The sequence below is a fragment of the Carya illinoinensis genome, chromosome 13 (assembly GCF_018687715.1).
Source record: "Carya illinoinensis cultivar Pawnee chromosome 13, C.illinoinensisPawnee_v1, whole genome shotgun sequence".
Classification (NCBI taxonomy): Eukaryota; Viridiplantae; Streptophyta; class Magnoliopsida; order Fagales; family Juglandaceae; genus Carya; species Carya illinoinensis.
In genome coordinates, this window is record NC_056764.1 from 25,323,123 (window position 1) to 25,342,541 (window position 19,419).

The 19,419-nt window shown below is 34.2% G+C and overlaps 1 pseudogene; it reads right to left on the minus strand.

Annotated features, from left to right (window-relative positions):
- Nucleotides 1-4,166: 4,166 nt before the first annotated feature.
- LOC122291449 lies at nt 4,167-7,150 on the minus strand (annotated as a pseudogene).
- Nucleotides 7,151-19,419: the final 12,269 nt, after the last annotated feature.

The window sequence follows — 19,419 nt, forward strand, 5'->3', positions numbered from 1 at the left end:
ACTTATAAAGATGTGATCTTCAAACTAAACCATCACGTGATTTAAAAAGATGTCCTAAAACATATATAAGCTTCTAATTCAAGATCACATGGTTAAAAATTAACCAAAACATAAATTTAGCCAAGAACATCCACACTTTGACTTATTTGAATATCTCTTTACATAAAATTTCATATCTTTAAAACTAACATCAAATATATTCAAAATAATAATATAACATGTATATAAAATGCTTAGGATCCTCCAATAAAATTATCAAAGTCATTGGAATAGGTTTAGACCACCAAAGAGTTAAATTTTCTCAAAACAGAAACTGTTTTTCCTCTTCCAGTTTCTAAGTTTCAAAATCTAAGAAAATATTTCATCAAAACCTTTAATCATGCAAAAATCCTCAACCAATAGTCATATATACATGTTAACAATACTCCATAAAAATTTCGGACCAATATCTTTCCATTAGCTTGGTCAAAAATTTCAAACTATAACATATTCTCCAGTTTATCTCCCAGAATGACCTTTTTATAGTTTACATAATATTTGACTGACCAAATGATCTTCAAATGGGACAAATAAGATATCCATGTAAACTAGACTAAAAAAGGAACAACTTATACGAATGAGACTTTATGATAAAACACTTACAAAAGCTTCGAAATTGGTGTGCAAAAGAACTCCTAAAAGCTGTCCGAGAGAAAGTGTTCGATATTCTTTTAAAAGAACGTGTAAATGAAGATAAGTTCTTGGGTGATGGCTGGAGATGCTTATGGACGAGATAAGGAAGATGATAAGGCTGGAGTTGAGAGTTGAGTGTAGTTTTCTCCTATCCAAAATATCTATAAAAAATTATCTCAAAATATTCTATCCAATAATATCTACAAAAATTAGCTTAAGATATTTTCCAAATGTGGAGTAGACTTGGAAGAGTAAGGTGGTTGAAATCTTTCTATGTGTATTTTAAATCTCTATTCTTAAGATAATTTCCAAATGTGTATTTTGCTTAGATGTCATGATCTCACACCTTGATTTCCTTCACAATTCCATCTAATGGTTTCTCTTTGTGCCAAGTATCTAATACTATTCATTATGTGTGGTTAAGATCTTGCCAAGTGTCCAAATAAAATATCGCTAACCTAATTTGGACATTTCACACTGTGATTTTGAAAACACTGCGCTTAGTACGTTTACCGAGGTTACTATTCACTCCAAAAATAAACGTAATAAACTTAGTACTGAAAAATCATAAATATTCAATTAAGCTTAGTGGTGTAGACTATGATGTATTCTGACACTTCTAACTATCTCAAATATTTAAAATCGCATTTCTGGCACCATAGTGAGTGATAACACTAACTATGTTGACAAGCTAAAACCTATGCGATTAGTGGATTCGTGAAAGCTTATAGAGTCTTCACGAGATTCCTAAAGTCAATAGAAATTCCACAATTGAATTTCTAACGGGCTGTTACAATCTCCCCTCCTAAAAAAAAGATTTCGTCCTCGAAATCGAAGTAAGTAAGAAATAATAATTTAATGAAGAGGTGTTGCTTACCAACCTGCTGTCTATCCCGTATATATTTGCCTTTGAGATTATGTCATTCCTTAACTCTCTTACTTTAATCAACAATTATATTATACTTCTTTCCACAAGGTTGGCCAAGTTGTATCGACATACTCTCCAAACCTAAAACTTCAAGTAAATAATCTTCTGAAACTCTTCTTTAGAAAAACATAGGCGATATATTTTAAGTGTTCTTGTAAATACCAAAGTTAGTAGAGAATTCATCAAAATTAAGCCGTTAACCTCTCTCTCTCTCTCTCTCTCTCTCTCTCTCTTTTTAAACAAAATCGGTGGCACTCTGTTTTAGACCAGACAACTCTGATCCGCATGATTTTTATAGGTCTTCTGTAGTTGTCAGGCTCCGCATAGCTATGACACTACTTTGCTCTTCTGTAGTTATCAGGCGCCGCAGCTATGATACTACATTACTCTTCTGTAGTTGTCAGGCGCTGCATAGCTATGACACTACTTTGTTCTTCTGTAGTTGTCAGGCACCGCAGCTATGATACTACATTGCTCTTGTCTCTTGTACAGAAATGCTTCACGAGAGATGATTCGTCATAATTTTCTCTATAAAAGAATTATTCAGTTCATCTTCTTTCGTATCTCATCTTCTTCACTTTTCTGAAATTAGTCTGCATTCTTACTCTGCAATCTCTTTCTGCTTACTCACTTTGCAATGGCTCAGCAATCTTCTCATTACCAAAACATGAGGTATTCTGCACCTCGTTCACCAGTTGTTTATGCTTCTTCCGTAGGTGCTATAATGCAATCCAATAATGATCTGACTAATAAGTCAGATAATGAACTTATCTATGAGCTTGTGAGTCTCGGTACTCGATACTCATCAGCCATTGTCGCATATTCTCAGCGACTACAATCCAGGACTGGTGGGGTTGACAAACTCCACGAGAATATTGCTATCCTTCAACGGCTTCTTATGGAATCCAACATGAAGATAGAAGCACTAAAGCGAGAGAACAGAGATCTTTTCGAGTGGCTACTCATTTAGATAGGAAAGGCATGCAGATTTTTGAAGAGTAAGAGCGTTTAAAGATTGAGGCAAAGAGCCTCAAATTTCTGTAATTTTGCTTTATGATAATAAAATAATACTTCACAAATATTCATATTTGTGTTTCTATCTTCTGGTAGATGTTTTATGTGCTCTATTTTATTTCTTTCAGGAATTTTCATATATATAACATGATCCAATAACTCATATAAATATGCATTTAATCATGCATATCCAAACTCTCAGTAATCTTCAAGTTAATAAAAACCTCAAGGAGTTCTACTGGTCTAGGACTAACTTACTTCTTTATAATCGCAACAATCAGTCCTCTTCCTAGGTGGTACTTCGATAACTGATCAGTTAATAACTTAAACTTGAGACTTTCTCTCTTATGATTGTCATAACTCTTCTATCCATCATGAGCTATCACTTATTCTAACTCTAAATGATTTGTTCCTAATGTCCACATAAATCCTCAAGACCAAGATTTTACTCCCCATATAATAGTCTCCAAAAGAAGATCGATCTATGTATCCATAAAGATAATGCTTTGCCAGAAATCATTTACTAGTGACGTGGTAATACTATTATCATAAATGAATCCTACTAAGGCTAAAGCTTCTCCTAATCAAATTACTCTTCCAAACATAATTTTCATCGTATTCTCAGAATCAAAACAATTCTCCAAATATGTGGAATATTATTCATCAATCCTAAATATCATTTCTCATATTACTAAAAGGTATTCTATATCTACATTGGTATGAACAATAATACTTCTAATGAAAATTGTTACTCTTACCATAGTGAGTGATAACACTAACTATATTAACAGGCTAAAACCTATGCGATTAGTGGATTCGTGAAAGCTTATATAGTCTTCACGAGATTCCTAAAGTCAATAAAAATTCCACAATTGAATTTCTAGCGGACTGTTACAGCCGCCCTCCTAATTTGGAAAAAAAAAAATATGTGCATAAAACTACAACAAGAGATTATCAGTTTGTCAGCCTGAATCAAAATCCCAATGCCTAATGGTGGATTCCAATTCAGCACTCTGAAAAAGTCTACGTACCAACGCCTACAATTGAGTTTAGCGAACCAAAACAATTGAATTTAAACATTGTTGTACTCGAATGTCAAGTTGCTCCTATTTACTATTAGATGAATCTGCAGAAAACCTGATAACCAATCGTACAACATGAATGATGACTCAGAGCTTCAAGTATTGACAAAGTAATGAATCATGGAATCATCTTCCACTATCATATGCCAGACAACAGTTAATTTTGTAAAGTAGAACTAATTTAGCAGTAACCAGTTTTTGGCTTAACAATCAGTCGGACCCTTTTATTTCAAATTAAATGTTCCACAGAAACAATCAATTTGTTACTATTGTAATAAATATTTTTTTATTTTTCATTAAGTTATGAGTTGTATCAAGTTCCAATTGATACGACGACTTTGAGATCAGCCACCTGAATGGCAAGCCAAATCTTTAACTTGAGTGCTCCCATGTATCAGTTAAGGATATTTCTTTTTTTTTTTTATTTTTTATTTTTTATTGGCACCGGTTGTCCAAGAACAAAGTCCCGATTAATCCTAAAGTTAGGATACTTCCTTTTCTATACGAAACATGAGTACATACAGGATAGGTTTAGGAAAAGAAGTCACCATCTATGACTGAGAAATCCCTGTACCTTCAGATCACCAGTAATCTCCACAAGAGCAAAATCCATACTTGAAATGATGAAATCGATATGCATCGCGCACTATAAGCTCCCTTGAGGTAACAAGAGAAATCAGCTTTATTACTATGTGGCAATCATTGCACACTCGAAGATTCTTCATTACATGGATAGGCATCCAAGCCCAGCAAGCTTTTCTCCGTGATAACCGAGAATGAAGAGAAGTAATTGCATTAGTGTAGCTTCCAATATCTTCTATCTTCTTGATTATCACCTCCAACATTCTGTAAATGTCCTTGATTTGTGGGTGAATAGTGTCATCAACAGTGAACACGTGTACCCTATTTTCAACCTCTATCCAGCTACTACCAAGATTCTTTCGGATTCCTTTCTCTTTCATCAGTTTTCTCACATCTGCAAGTCCGTCTAATTTTCCACAATCTGTTTATGTGTTTGCTAGAAGGATGTAACTTCCAGAATCGTCCTCATTTAAATCAAGTAAGTTCTTCACTGCATATTCTACCAATTTTTAGTGTGGATGTGTACGACAGGCACCGAGCAAAGCCCCTTAATGGCAACATTAGGCTTAAAAGGCATTCCATCAATCAAATTCTTGGCCTCCTCCAGTGGTCCAGCCCGACCAAGCAGATCTACCATACAAGCAAAATGCTCAGACGTTGGAGAGATGCCAAAATCTTCAGTCATGGAATAAAAGTAATGCTTTCCTTCTATTACAAGCCCTGAATGACTACAACCTGATAGAACAGATACGTAGCTTATATGATCAGGTAAGCATTTCGTTTTCAACATATTCTCAAAAATCTCTATTACTTTCCTACCTTGACCATTGCTCATTTGAGCATATCCTGCCATTATAGCATTCCAAGAAATTAAATCTTTCCCGTGTATGAAATCAAAAATTTTGTGTGCTTCTTCAATTCGTCCACATCTTGAATACATGGTAACAACACTATTTGCAACTGAAAGAACCAAAGCCTGATTTCTTTGGCTTGAGTTACAATTTGGATCCCAAGTTTTAGTGTTGCTAAATCAGCACAGGCGCTAATTGAAGTTGCAAAAGTGATCCAATCAGGCTTAACACCTTGCCTTCTCATCACAGTATACAATTTGAGACCTTCTTCCCGAAAGCCATGTTGAGTGTATGTGCCTAACCTTGTATTCCATGCAATGATATTCCGCTCCGGCATTTTGTCAAAATAATTCCAAGCTTTTTCAATATTTCCCATCTGAGAGAAAATACTGTGATCATCGCTGTCCATGATATTATGTCTTTAGTTGGCATCAATTCAAATACACGGTTTGCTTTCTGAGCATTTCCACACTTGGCATACATTGTAACAACAGCATTCCCTAGAATCCACTCCACTCTTGATTGTAGATCCATGTAGCTGTTCCCCAATTGAAGCATCCTTCTGAGCTGAACAAACGCCAGGAATTGTTGTAAAAGTAAACTCATCCAACGCAACAGAAGCCTCTCTCATTTGATTAAAGAGTAGCAAACCTTCTTCTTCAAGCCAAAACTGTGCAAATCCACTGATTAAAGAAGTCCAAGAAACCGCATTCTGTTCCTTTAAGCCATCAAATACCCACTTTGCAAACTCCAAGCATCCACATTTTGCATACATATCAACCAAACCACTACCAATAAAAGCATCGAGAGTCAGTTCCATGCGGATAACCTGAGATGAAATGGCTCCCCCATTCCAGATCATAGATACTTGTGCACGCACCAAGTATGGTGGCATATGTCATGGAATTAGATTTAATACCTTGATTCCACATCTCAACAAACATATTGAGGCTCTGAACCCCAGAGCCATGTTGAGAGAAGATCGAAATCATAATGTTCCAAGACACACAGTCACGTTCAGGCATCTAGTCGAACGAGCCAAGAGCACTTCCAACCCCGTACAATTTAGAGTAACCGTAGATCATTCTGTTCCAACAAAACAAGCTCGGGTTCGGGATCCTTAAAAACACTCTCTCAGCATAGTTCACTTTTCCAGACTTTATATATATATATATATATATATATCGATTATTGAATTCTGAATAGCCATATATGCATCGCTTCCAAATCAAACTTCTCCACAAGACCGTGCAATTGAAGAGCCAACTTTGTGTAGCCAAGATTACTACAAGCCTTCATTGCACAGGTAGAGGAAAATGGGTCGTCAGCATAGTTTCCATTTCGTACCATCAAAGAAAACATATTTACAGTATTCTCCGCTTGTTTATTATGGAAATAGCCCAACATCATCGCAGTCCAAGAAACAGAGTCTCTTTCAGGCATTTCCCTGAACAGCTTCTCCGCTTCACTCATCCGACCCGACTCCACAGACCAGTAATCATCGTATTCCAACTAAAAACATTATGATTCTCGATACTGTTAAAAATCCAGCAAGCGTCGTTGATCAAATTGCAATTGGAGTACAGGTGCAAGAGATGGTTCTGGAGGAAAATGGAGGAGTCTAGACTAGTGTAGATGAGCTGAGCATGAAGCTTTTGGGCAATGGGCGTGGACTTAAGGTACGTACAGGCTTTCATGGCTTCATAGAATTTCTGGGATAGTTCCATGTAAGATAGTTGTGCTGAAGGATCGTGATAGAGAACGAGTTTTGCAGAGAGGTTTTGATGTTGGGACAACACATGGCGTACGAGTAGCCGCGAGAGTTGCTGGAGATAGTGTTGTAGACTGAGGATCATTTGGGAGCAAGGAACTACCTCTGAGATCTCATTTGATTATTAAGCTTCACTACTTCTTGTAGCTGCTGTAAAGGATTTTTTTTTTATTTTTTGGAAAAATCTAATTCTAAGCACAATTGTGTATTAATATATGAATAATCTAATGTGATTGATAGATTTTATTAAGAGTAGTACTAATTTAAATTTTGAATTTGAAGGAATCAGTATTGGTATGTAGATTAGTACGCAACTTTGCTTGTATGTAGCAAGTTTTTTTTTTTTTTTGTGGTATGTGGCACCTGTGGCTTTCTAGATGGCTGCAGACAAAAACCTTTTAATATTTTCTGAGGAAACTGAAGAAAAATTGGAATCACTTTCCTGAGATAAATGATGAAGTTAGGATTGTGAATCCTACATCCATAATAAATCTCAATAAAAAGAGAAGAATGAAAAGAAAAAGAACATTTCGACAACGTCACTCACAGAGACGAGTCTAATTTTCATTCGTGTTTTCTGGAGGATTGGGTACCTCGAATATCCTCTCTACATTCACAAGCATATGAACTTATATATATATATATATATATATTTATGTCGGGACCACTCCAAGGGTGGGTCTGAACTCTCCAAGGTAGGCCCTTTCAGACCCACTCATGCAGAGTAAACCCCGATCCCGACAAGCATATAAATTTCATGAGTCTATTTCCATTGGAATCCTCTTGGTCATATTATTCTGTTATATTAAGCACGGGATTCATAACAGAGGGAGGTTAGTATGGATGAGAAAAATGAATGCAATCTTGGAATGGCGGTCGAGGAGAGAGAGAGAGAGAGAGAGAGAGAGAGAGAGAGAGAGAGAGAGAGAGAGAGAGAGAGAGAGAGAGAGAGAGAGAGAGATGGTGAGACTAAAGGCTTCTTGAGTGAGAGAGCTAGGGTTTCTATTGCCCTTGCTGGAGAAGGAATGAAGGCTTCAGATTAAGCTCGGGTTACGATTTTGCCCGATAAGTGTTTGTTGGATGATGTTGAACCCGCAAGTTAAGTTCACTCCAACATTATTTGAGTGGGCGGATTGGATTTTACAAACAAATAGGACTACACGTTTAATTTGCACCAGCCTATTTCTGAGAGCTGCATGCTGAGAATTTTGGATCGCTCTTTATGAGTTGGTTCTCATACCATTGCATGGGATTGCTCTTTATGAGCTTTGATACTTTGAGGTTGCTTTCTTGGGGAATGATTTCTTCTTTTCTCTTCTTGTTTTGGTTAGAAGTTTATCTCTCGTAAGTGAGCAGAATCATGATTTTAGTTTTAGTGATGCAAAGTCTAATTAAAATATTGTTTTTCTAATTAGAGAAGTTTAACCCACTAATTGACGTGTTTTGATATATACTATTAGGGACTTTTCCCCAAGCCCAAAAGGCATAGTGATCGAGCCCAATACCCAGAGGCCTGTACCAACCTAGCCACCTCTTAACCCAACCAAAGGACTCTTGACCTGTATAAGTCGGGTTCAGGGCATTGAGGCAGAGGACAGTCCACTACTCAGGGAGAGTGGGAAATCTGTCCCAGGAAAAAGGGAAGAAGAACACGTCATCTCGACTGGATTGAACCCTAAGACTAGGCAGAGGGTCATGCCGCACCAAATGGGTGACTCGCTCCAAAACGAGCAGCACAAAGGCTATTCCAAGTGCAGGAGAATGTCGTGTAATAATTTGGAATAAAATTCCTAAATCATCTCCTCAAAGAAAGTGTGCTTAAAATCAAACTCTTATAATGGTGGAAGATTTTTACAAAAAGAAAATAAAAGTGATGGTATGTACAATGAATGGAAGATAAAATTACTGAGGTGAAGATTTTGAAAATAGCATAATGCAACTAGAATAATAAAATAAAGAGATATGAAAAACGGCTTCAGTTTCAAGGATCCATCTAATAATTTAGACTATTGTTTCCGATCGATTTACTTCAATTAAAGTAGAATAATGATTTCGTTTAATTGGAAGATTTAGCATTTAAGAGCAATAAAATTAATCACTAAAGATTAAGCATAAACAATTTATGATTAAAACATTCACAAATCTATTTAAATATCACAGAAATTCTTCAAGCATCCAATATATCTGGAAATCACAATGGATCAAGATAAATATATAGATAGTCAAAGTTTCTAATAATAAAACCATTCAATCGATCAAACTCACAATGAAAATTCTTTTGTTGATTGGAAACAATATCTTAATCATTAGAGTTCACCTCTAACCTTAGAACAATGCAAGAAAAGTAAATGATATAAGTTAAATAAGCAAACCGAAATTAACAAGAGCTGGAGAGGAGGCTATAGGCAGAGGAGGAATGGTGGACCGCAACAGTGGTGTAACTCAACTGTGCTGTCTCCCTCTCCCCTGCCTGAGCTCTCTCAAAAATAAAAGAAAATTGAGAGAAAATTAAATTACACTACTCCTATTCTAATTCTAATTGAGCTTCCCCACCCAAATGATCTAGAGCCCTCTTTTTATAGACATGCTACATGAGGTCAAACTGAAAATTTCTAATAAATATTAATTCCAACACCCCTCCTTTACTTTTTGTTCAGTCCAAAAAACCAGCTGGCCTTTTCCGAAAACTCACTTTTTCTCAATCCCATCGTTCGTCTCTTTTTTTTGCACTTATAAAGCACCTGTAGAACTTTTCCTTCTTATTTGTAGAGCAACTACTTGTGTAGAAAGTCCGAAAAGAGCCCATGCGTGCCGAAAGTTTTTTTTTTTCTTTTTCATTTCATGTTCAGAGGAAGCCACTCTCATTGAAGAGTCAAAAGGCTGTAAGAGGAAGTCTTCTTCATGTGGTGAGTTACAGGTGTGTGCAGGTGAGTCAAGGGCATAGACCTATACGGTGCAACTTTGCATGCATCCAAAATGGGCTGGAAAAGTCTTCCCAAAAGCCAAAAAGTCTTACCAAAGTCTTTTGTCCCTTGTGAGCATGCATGTTTTAAATGCAATGTGTCTTGTGCTTCCCAATATTTCTTTTCAATTGGTGGTCCCATGTGATTTTTGAAGTACTTCTTTTTCTTCATTCGTTAGAGTCGGAGTGAGCAATTTTTATTTAAAAGCTGTAAAAAAAATGAGTAAATAAATAACACAAGCAGTAGAGAACAAAACAAAGAAAAAGAAATCACACATAAAATTAAAAACAAATAAAAAAAGAAAAAAATATTAAAAAATATTATACATGTGAAGAAATATCGCTCAATTAAATCAGAGATTATAAATTTAAGCATAAACTATGATATTAACCAATTTAAATCACAACTCAAATTCATACCTATTAACTATTTTTTTCATCTAAAACCAATAATAATGTCATGAAACAATTAAAATATATTGGTTTTAAATATATAAAATATATAATATTTCAGCTCAAATACACCTCCCAACTAGTTTTTTGCTATTCCTTGAGTAAAATAGTGAAAATTAATTGAGATGAATATTGCATAAAATTTGAAATTCAAACAAAAGTAATCAAATATAATTTTGAATTATCACAAAATATGACACATGATTACTCAACACCCTTGCCATATCAACCCATACATTCTCAACAATTTTTTTTTTCACATAGAATTGAGGCAAAAATCTCAGAACTCGAATGTGTGTGGCTAAACAACTGTGTTCATCATTAATAATCATGATTTATCATAAGATTTTCAACCTTAAGGTTAATCATTTATGATTCTAATTACTTTAAACCTCAAGAGATTGCAGTTTTCATACAAACTCTATTGAAAGGTTAAAGATTCAACCCTCAAAATTCTGGGTAACTATTTCTAGCTCTTTATTTATGACTCTTCTCTTTTTCTTTTTCTCTTTTTTTTCATTTTTTTTTTTTTGTTTTGAAAAAAGCTCAATAGTCCTGCAGTTTAATTCTCCTATGTTAAATCAACAAACATTAACGAGGAACACTATAAGTGCAAGCATGTGGAAAATGTTCTTTCAAAACTTGCACTTCATTCTATATAAATCATACCAATTCTCATTTCAATAAATATCGCATTTCGGTGTTTCAAGTCACACCTTAACAAAATATGGTACATCATAAGTCATGCTTTATGCTTGGGGTTGAAGATCAATCTTCACAAAGTAATTCCGCTCAATTACTCTACCAAGGTGCTCAAATTTCACAAAAATGCAACGAGTGTGTGTTAATAAACATTTGTGTTTCACTGCAATTCACAATTTTTTCAACACATTTTCAACATAAAACCTTCCCCCAACTATATGTAACATTGTCTTCAATGTTTAGCAAATGAATATTTAATTATGTATGTTATACATGCATGAATTGAAGCAAGATAAACACTGCAGAACATATATTGAAATGAAAATGATTAAACAGAGAGGAAAGAAGTCACCTAAGATACTCAAGTGCACACAAGGAGTAGATTTCTGTCAAAGTTGGAAGACAAAAAAGCAAAAGAAAGAAAGATAAAACACACAAATACGATATATACAATGAAAAATCATAAATTAATTCTGATAAGCAGGATCCTTCAGAATAGTGGACTCAATCTATGGAGTAAAATCACTCAAAAATGGTTTCAACATTTATCCATTAACTTTAAAAACATTACCATTCTCTGGGTTTTATATCTCAATGGTTCCAAAAGGATAAACAATTTTTACAATAAAGGGACCGATCCATCAGGATCGAAACTTGCCAGGAAACAAATGGAGTCTTGAATTATATAACAAAACTTTTTGGAAAGGCTCAAAAGACATTCAAAAATATTTTCATTATGAAAAATCTTCATTCTCTCCTTGCAAGCACGAGAGTTTTCATAAGTTTCATTCCTGATTTCTTCTAACTCATTAAGCTGAAACTTACGAAGATGGCAAGTTTTATCCACATCAAAATTAAATAGCTTAATTGCCCAATAAGTTTTGTGTTTCAATTCCACAGGCAAGTGACACGTCTTTCCAAAAATGAGTCTATATGGGGACATACCAATCGAGATTTTAGAAGTAGTAAGGTATGCCCAAAGTGCGTCGGTTAGTCGTAAAGATCAATCTTTGCGACTCGGGTTAACCGTCTTTTCCAAAAAAAAATTTGATCTCCCAATTGGATACATCCACTTGGCCACTTGTTTGTGGGTGATAAGGGGTAACAAACTTATGAGTAATACCATATTTTCGCATTAAAGTCTCGAAAGGTTTAGTGCAAAAATGTTTACCCTGATCACTGATAATGGTTCAAGGTGTTCCAAATCTTGATAAATATTTTCTTTCAAAAATTTCAGCATAATTTTGTGATCATTTTTCTTGCATGGAATGGTTTTGATCCATTTGGACACATAATCAACGGCTACCAAGATGTAGAGATTGCCAAAAGAAATTGGGAAGGGTCCCATAGAATCGATGCCCCAACAATCAAATATTTCAACAACCAAAACTGGATTTAATGGCATCATATTTCGACGGGTAATCCCTCCCAATTTTTTACAACACTCATAAGTTTTACAAAATTCATGAGTATCCTTGAAAAGGATATGTGACGCACCCAAATTCCGTTTGGGATCGGACGGACATTTGAAGCGTCGAGACATGTAACACAAGGTTACCTGCCCCCGTTCATGACATATAAGATGCAATGTTCCTAACATGCATCTAACATTATGCAATATTCGCAGCGGATAATTTTTTTCTTTAGTAATACTATGCACCAAATTGAAAATATCCCAAATGCTTAAAACATACTTCATACATAAAGACCCATTGAATAGATCACAACACTAGTCCAAAATGGTTATGATCCAAAAAGTACTAAAGATGCAACTCCATTGTACAAGTAGTAATTTACGTTAACTACTATATTAACATTGACGTCGCATCGTCGCTTAGTCAACTGTGTCTAGTTGATCAGCTCCTGATTCTCCTTCAGGTCCTGTAACAAGATCTACCATTCGGGGGGAATGGTAGTTGGGACTACCAAAGTGAGATTTGATTACAAATCTCAGTAAGTTAACAAAAAACTTCCACACAAGCTAATGATGCATGCATGACAGTAAAAGTATAAATGCATAATCAAATTCATAAGTAATTAAAGCATAACTTGGCGTACAACATAGCATAATTGACATAACTTAAATTGAAACATGAACTTAACTTAACTTGACATGAACTTGATCTGAAACTTGACTTAACATGAAAAATACATACTCCACAGTTGTTGTGGCCCCATGTATTCTACGTGTAAATACATACTCCACAGTTGTTGTGGCCCCATGTATTCTACACAAACTTGACTTAACATGAAAAATACATACTCCACAGTTGTTGTGGCCCCATGTATTCTACGTGTAAATACATACTCCACAGTTGTTGTGACCCCATGTATTCTACACAAACTTAACTTAACATGAAAAATACATACTCCACAGTTATTGTGGCCCCATGTATTCTACGTGTAAATCATATTCCACAGTTGTTGTGGCCCCATGTATTCTACGTGTCACAATTGCTGTGTCTCACGTAGTGTATGCGTCACAATTGCTGTGACCCCATACATAAGTAATCAAAATGAAACGTGACTGGAATACAAAATGACTGAAGCCCTGACGTAACATAACGTGACTTGAATATAACTTAAAATACATGACTAACTTGAGATATAAATATTTCGTAACATTGCATAACATATAATAGACAACATATTTAACATGACATACTTGCAACAGTGAATATTACATGACTTAACATACATGTAATAGAAGGCATACTTAGCATGACGTACTTGTAAGGTACAGTAATACATGACAGAATATATTATGTAACAGATAAAATTGACGACAGAATAAATTCTGTATAATAGACAATTACGTGATAACTTGGCATGGCATGACATATATGATAACACACATACATGCACTGTAATTCATTTACTTAGCACACATACACAGTAGACTGCTAGTAAGTTAAAAACTAACTTACCTCGATCTCCGCGTTTCTTATAAAACTTCAAGTGCGACCACGAGGAACTGTAATTAGTGATTCTAAAAGTTAGAACTAAATCACTAATAATTTGAAATATGAAAAATACTAACTTAAAGAGTAAAATTTTCATTTTACTCTCTACATGTGGGAAAATGACCGTTTTACCCATAACTTAAGGATTTTGCATACTAACTCCAAAAGTTTTCAAAATTTACATTCCTCATGTAAATTTTGTCCTAAACTTAAATATCAACTCAGAAAAATTTAAAACAAAACACAACTATGAAGAACACACTATGGTCGAAACATCCATAGACCATTTTCCTTGATTTTTGTTGCAATTCCTTCTAACTTCAAAACTCATGCTTAAACCAAAATTTTGCAACAAACATCTTCCAATCCTAAGTTCAAAACCATACTTAAAACATCCATTTAGAAAAAGCTAATAATTAACACCAAACTTTTTTTTTTGTAAAAAGATCCAAGCACTTGAATCACAAGTTTTGACCTTAAATCAAAACATCTCCAAGAATTTCAAAAATCAAATCTTACTTCTAACATATTCATAATATCATCCTAACATCAACCATGCTTTAAATTATCAAACTAAAGTCACCAAAATCACAAAATAACATTTGGAGTTTTTGGTTTTACACTTAGTCCAAAAACAGAAACTTTTTCCTCAACTAGTTTTGATAAATCTCTTGATCTATGACTTATAAATATATGATCTTCAAACCAAACCATCACATATTTTAAAAAGATGTTCTAAAACATATATAAGCTTCTAATTCAAGATCACATGGTTAGAAATTAACCAAAACATAAATTTAGCCAAGAATATCCACACTTTGGCTTATTTGAATATCTCTTTGCATAAAATTTCATATCTTTGAAACTAACACCAAATATCTTCAAAATAATAATATAACATGTATATAAGATGCTTAGAATCCTCCAATAAAATTATCAAAGTCATTGGAATAGGTTTAGACCACCAAAGAGTTAAACTTTCTCAAAACAGAAACTTTTTTTCTTCTTCCAGTTTCTAAGTTTCTAAATCTAAGAAAATATTTCATCAAAACCTTTAATCATGCAAAAATCCTCAACTAATAGTCACATATACATGTTAACAATACTCCATAAAAATTTCGGACCAATATCTATCCATTAGCTTGGTCAAAAACTCCAAACTATAACATATTCTCCAGTTTATCTCCCAGAATGACCTTTCTATAGTTTCCACAATATTTGACTGACCAAATGATCTTCAAATGAGACAAATAAGATATCCATGTAAACTAGACTAAAAAAAAAAACAACTTATATGAAGGAGACTTTATGATAAAACACTTACAAAAGCTTCGAAATGGGTGTGCAAAAGACCTCCTAAAAGCTGTCCGAGAGAGAATGTTTGATATTCTTTCAATGGAAAGTGTAAATGAAGATAATTTCGTGGGGAGAGGTGGCTGGAGATACTTATGGATGAGATATGGAAGAGATGAGGCTGGAGTTGAGAGTTGAGTGTAGTTTTCTCCTACCCAAAATATCTATAAAAGATTATCTCATAATATTCTATCCAATAGTATCTACAAAAAATCAACTTAAGATATTTTTATCTAATAATATCTATAAAAATCAACTCAAAATATTTTTACCCAATAATATTCATGAAAATTACCTCAAGATATTTCTTTTTATCCAATAATATCTACAGTTTTGAACAGACGTTTTGTCCGAAAATATGAAAAAATGTTATTGCGCCATAAGACTTTACTAGAAAAATGACCACCACATGTCCCAGAGTAACAAAAAGACATCACACTTCGATATTCACTATCATAAACACATCGCCTAATTATCTGATCCGGGCAATATTTAAACAAATATGGATCATTCCAAAAGAATTTTTTTACCTCTACAAAAAATTTCTTTTTGTCTTGTTGAGTCCAAATGTGAGGAATTTCACCTGTAGAAAGAAGATTAATAATGTCAGCATACCAAGGCAATTAAGAAATACCAAAAAGTTGGTCATAGGAATGTGTCTCTAATAGAAACCGTGTCCATGGAATCTAAAAGAACAAGTTTAGACAAATGGTCAGCACCAATATTCTCCATTCCTTTTTTAACTTTAATTATCAAGTCGAATTCTTGCAGCAAAAAGATCCATCTAAGCAACCTGAGTTTTGCATCTTTTTAAGCTAAAAGTTCCTTTAAACCAGTATGATCAGTAAAAATGACAATTTGGGATCCAATCAAATAAGAACGAAATTTGTCAAGTGTAAAAATTACTGCAAGTAGCTCTTTTTCAGTTGTTGAATAATTCATTTGAATACTATTTAAAGTTCTACTTATATAATAAATAACACAAGACTTTTTGTCCTTACGTTGGCCCAATTCAGCTCCAACAACATAATCATTAGTATCACACATAATTTCAAATGGTAAATTCCAATTAGGTGATTCCATAATTGAGATTGAAATCAACATACTTTTTAGCTTTATAAAAACTAACTCACAATCCTCAGTCCACACAAAAGAATTTTTCTTTGACAATAAATTACACTAGAAATTGTACTAAAATCTTTAATGAACGTCCTGTAAAAACCTGTATGACTTAGAAAAGATCTGATATCCCTGATATTCTTTGGGATGAGCAAATTAGAAATTAATTCAATTTTGGTCTTGTCAACTTCAATTCATTGAAAGGAGACAATGTGGCCAAGGACAATCCTTTGAGTGACCATAAAATGACACTTTTTTCAGTTCAAAATCAAATTCTTTTCTTTGCATCTAATCAGCACTTTTTCTAAATGAGTCAAACATTCATCAAATGAATCACCAAAAATAGAAAAATTATCCATGAATATTTCAACAAAACGCTCTACCATGTCACTAAATATACTCATCATGCATCTTTGAAATGTAGCAGAATCATTACAAAGTCTGAATGTCATCCTTCGATATGCAAAGGTACCAAATGAACATGCAAAAGTAGTCTTTTCTTGATCCTCAGGAACAATCTCAATTTGGTTATATCCAAAATAACCATCTAAGAAGCAATAAAATTTATGGTCCGCTACACATTCAATGATTTGATCTATGAATGGTAGGGAAAAATAATCATTCCTAGTGATAAAATTTAGTTTTCTATAGTCAATGCATATACGCCAATCAGTAGTAACTTTAGTTGGGATCAATTCATTATCAACATTCTTAACTACAATCACACGAGATTTCTTAGGTACCACCTACGTAGGACTAACCCATTTGCTATCAAAAATAGGATAAATGATCCCTACATCCAGAAGTTTTAACACCCCCACTCCAATAACCTCTTTCATGTTGGGGTTTAGTCTATGTTGCATCTCTCTAGAGGGCTTAGCATTGTCCTCTAAATATATCATGTGGGTATAAATTAAAAGACTAATACCTTTAATATCAACTATGATCCATCATATTGCTTCTTTGTGTTTAATGAGAACACCAATTAATTTTCTCTCCTGAATTTCATCCAGTTTTGATGAGATGACCACTGGTAATGTCTCTGCTTGGCCTAAAAAAACAAATTTGAGATCAATAGGTAGCGGTTTCAAGTCGATTTTTGGTGTTTACACACTTGAGGGGAGGGACACGACATCACGAGGTGGCAATTCCTCAAAACGTGTCCTCCATTTATCAGTGTCCATTATAGAAGTAGATTCTAACAAAACATTCATAGATGCAAGCATAGAATCATCATTAAAATTTTCACCATGAACTAAACAAGCCTCGAGAGGGTAAAAAAGATTGACAAATCAAATTTATTTTGAACAAAAGTTTGGATCAAATTTACTTCATGCACATCATCATCATCACCAGGCTATTTATAAATATTGAAAATATTCAACTCCAAAGTTATGTTGCCAAAAGAAATTATCATCACACCACTCATACAATTTATTAAAGCATTTAAGGTCACAAGGAATGGCCTGCCTAAAATTATAGGAATCTGAGTGCAAACATCAAAGACAGGTTCAGTGTCCAAAACAATAAAACCCACTGGGAAATAAAATTTTTCTACTTGCACTAACACATCCTCAACTATCCCTCTCGGTATTTTTATTGAATGGTCAACAAGTTGGAGTACTGTTACTTTAGTGGATTTAAGTTCACCAAGGCCTAATTGCTCATAAGCCGAGTAAGGTAAGAGGTTAACACTAGCACTAAGGTCAAGTAAGACTTTCTCAATTTTAAAATTCTCAATCACACAAGAAATTGTTGGACAACCTGGATCTTTATACTTTGGAGAAGAATTATTCTGAAGGATGGTGCTTTCGTGTTCTTTGAGGAAAGCCTTCTTTTGCACTTTCATTGTATACTTCACTATACACAGATCTTTCAAAACTTAGGATAAGATGGAATCTGCTTAATCGCATCCAATAAAGAAATGTTAATTTTCACTTGTTTGAACATTTCAAGAATGTTAGCATTTGGAACCAATCTGTGAAAAGGTTGCAACCTTTGGGAAAAATGGGCAGGTATTGGGGATTTTATAGGCATATCTAACTCAACTTTGTCAAGTTCACTATTACTTTTAGAATTTGAAAAATTGTTGGTTTCATCAACTTTCATTAAAATACTCTTATCAATTATTTTTCCATTGCGTAGAGTGGTGATGAACTTAGCATGTTCAAATTTTGAATCAGAAGAATTTGAATTTCTTATCTCAAATCTCCCTTTGGGTTCGGCTGAAATTGGGCAGAAAACTTACCCTTTTCTTGAGCGTGCAATGTGGAAGTTAAGTCGCTAATGAAACTTCACATCTCATTAATGGCTTATATTGTCTGAGTGTTAATATTGGTTTGCCCCTACATAAAAGTTTGTAATGTCTCCTCAAAAGTTTTCTTATGTAAAGGCACATAAGGAGTAGAAAAAGAAAACCCTTGAGGATTTTGATTTGAATTGGACTCGTTCCTCTAACTAAAATTGGGGTGATTTCTCCATCCAAGATTATATGTTTCTGAATAAAGGGAAGAAAATGGTATTCTATAAGAATTTATGGCATTTACTTGTTTGTGCAACACCTTTTTAAAAGTGAGAATTGTTGGACAATCCTGAGTTATGTATCCACTAATCTCACATATGTTACAATTCTCTTCTTCTTTTTCAATGGCCTTAGCCGAATTTACCTTTCTAAGTTCCATGGCATTGATTTTTCTAGTCAAACTTGTTATCCTAACATTCGCATCATCATTTCCTTTAAAGACATACATACCCTCTTGAGACATGATATTAAATTTGGGCTTATTAGACAGATCAGAATGATCTGTGTTGTCCCAAAATTGGGCATTTTCAACCAATTGGTCAAAATAGTCCCTAGCATCATCAGGATCTTTATTTAAAAACTCACAATTACATATCATTTCTACAAACTGGCACATCTGAGATGTTAAACCTCTATAGAAGAAACTAATGGTGCGTCAAATCTCA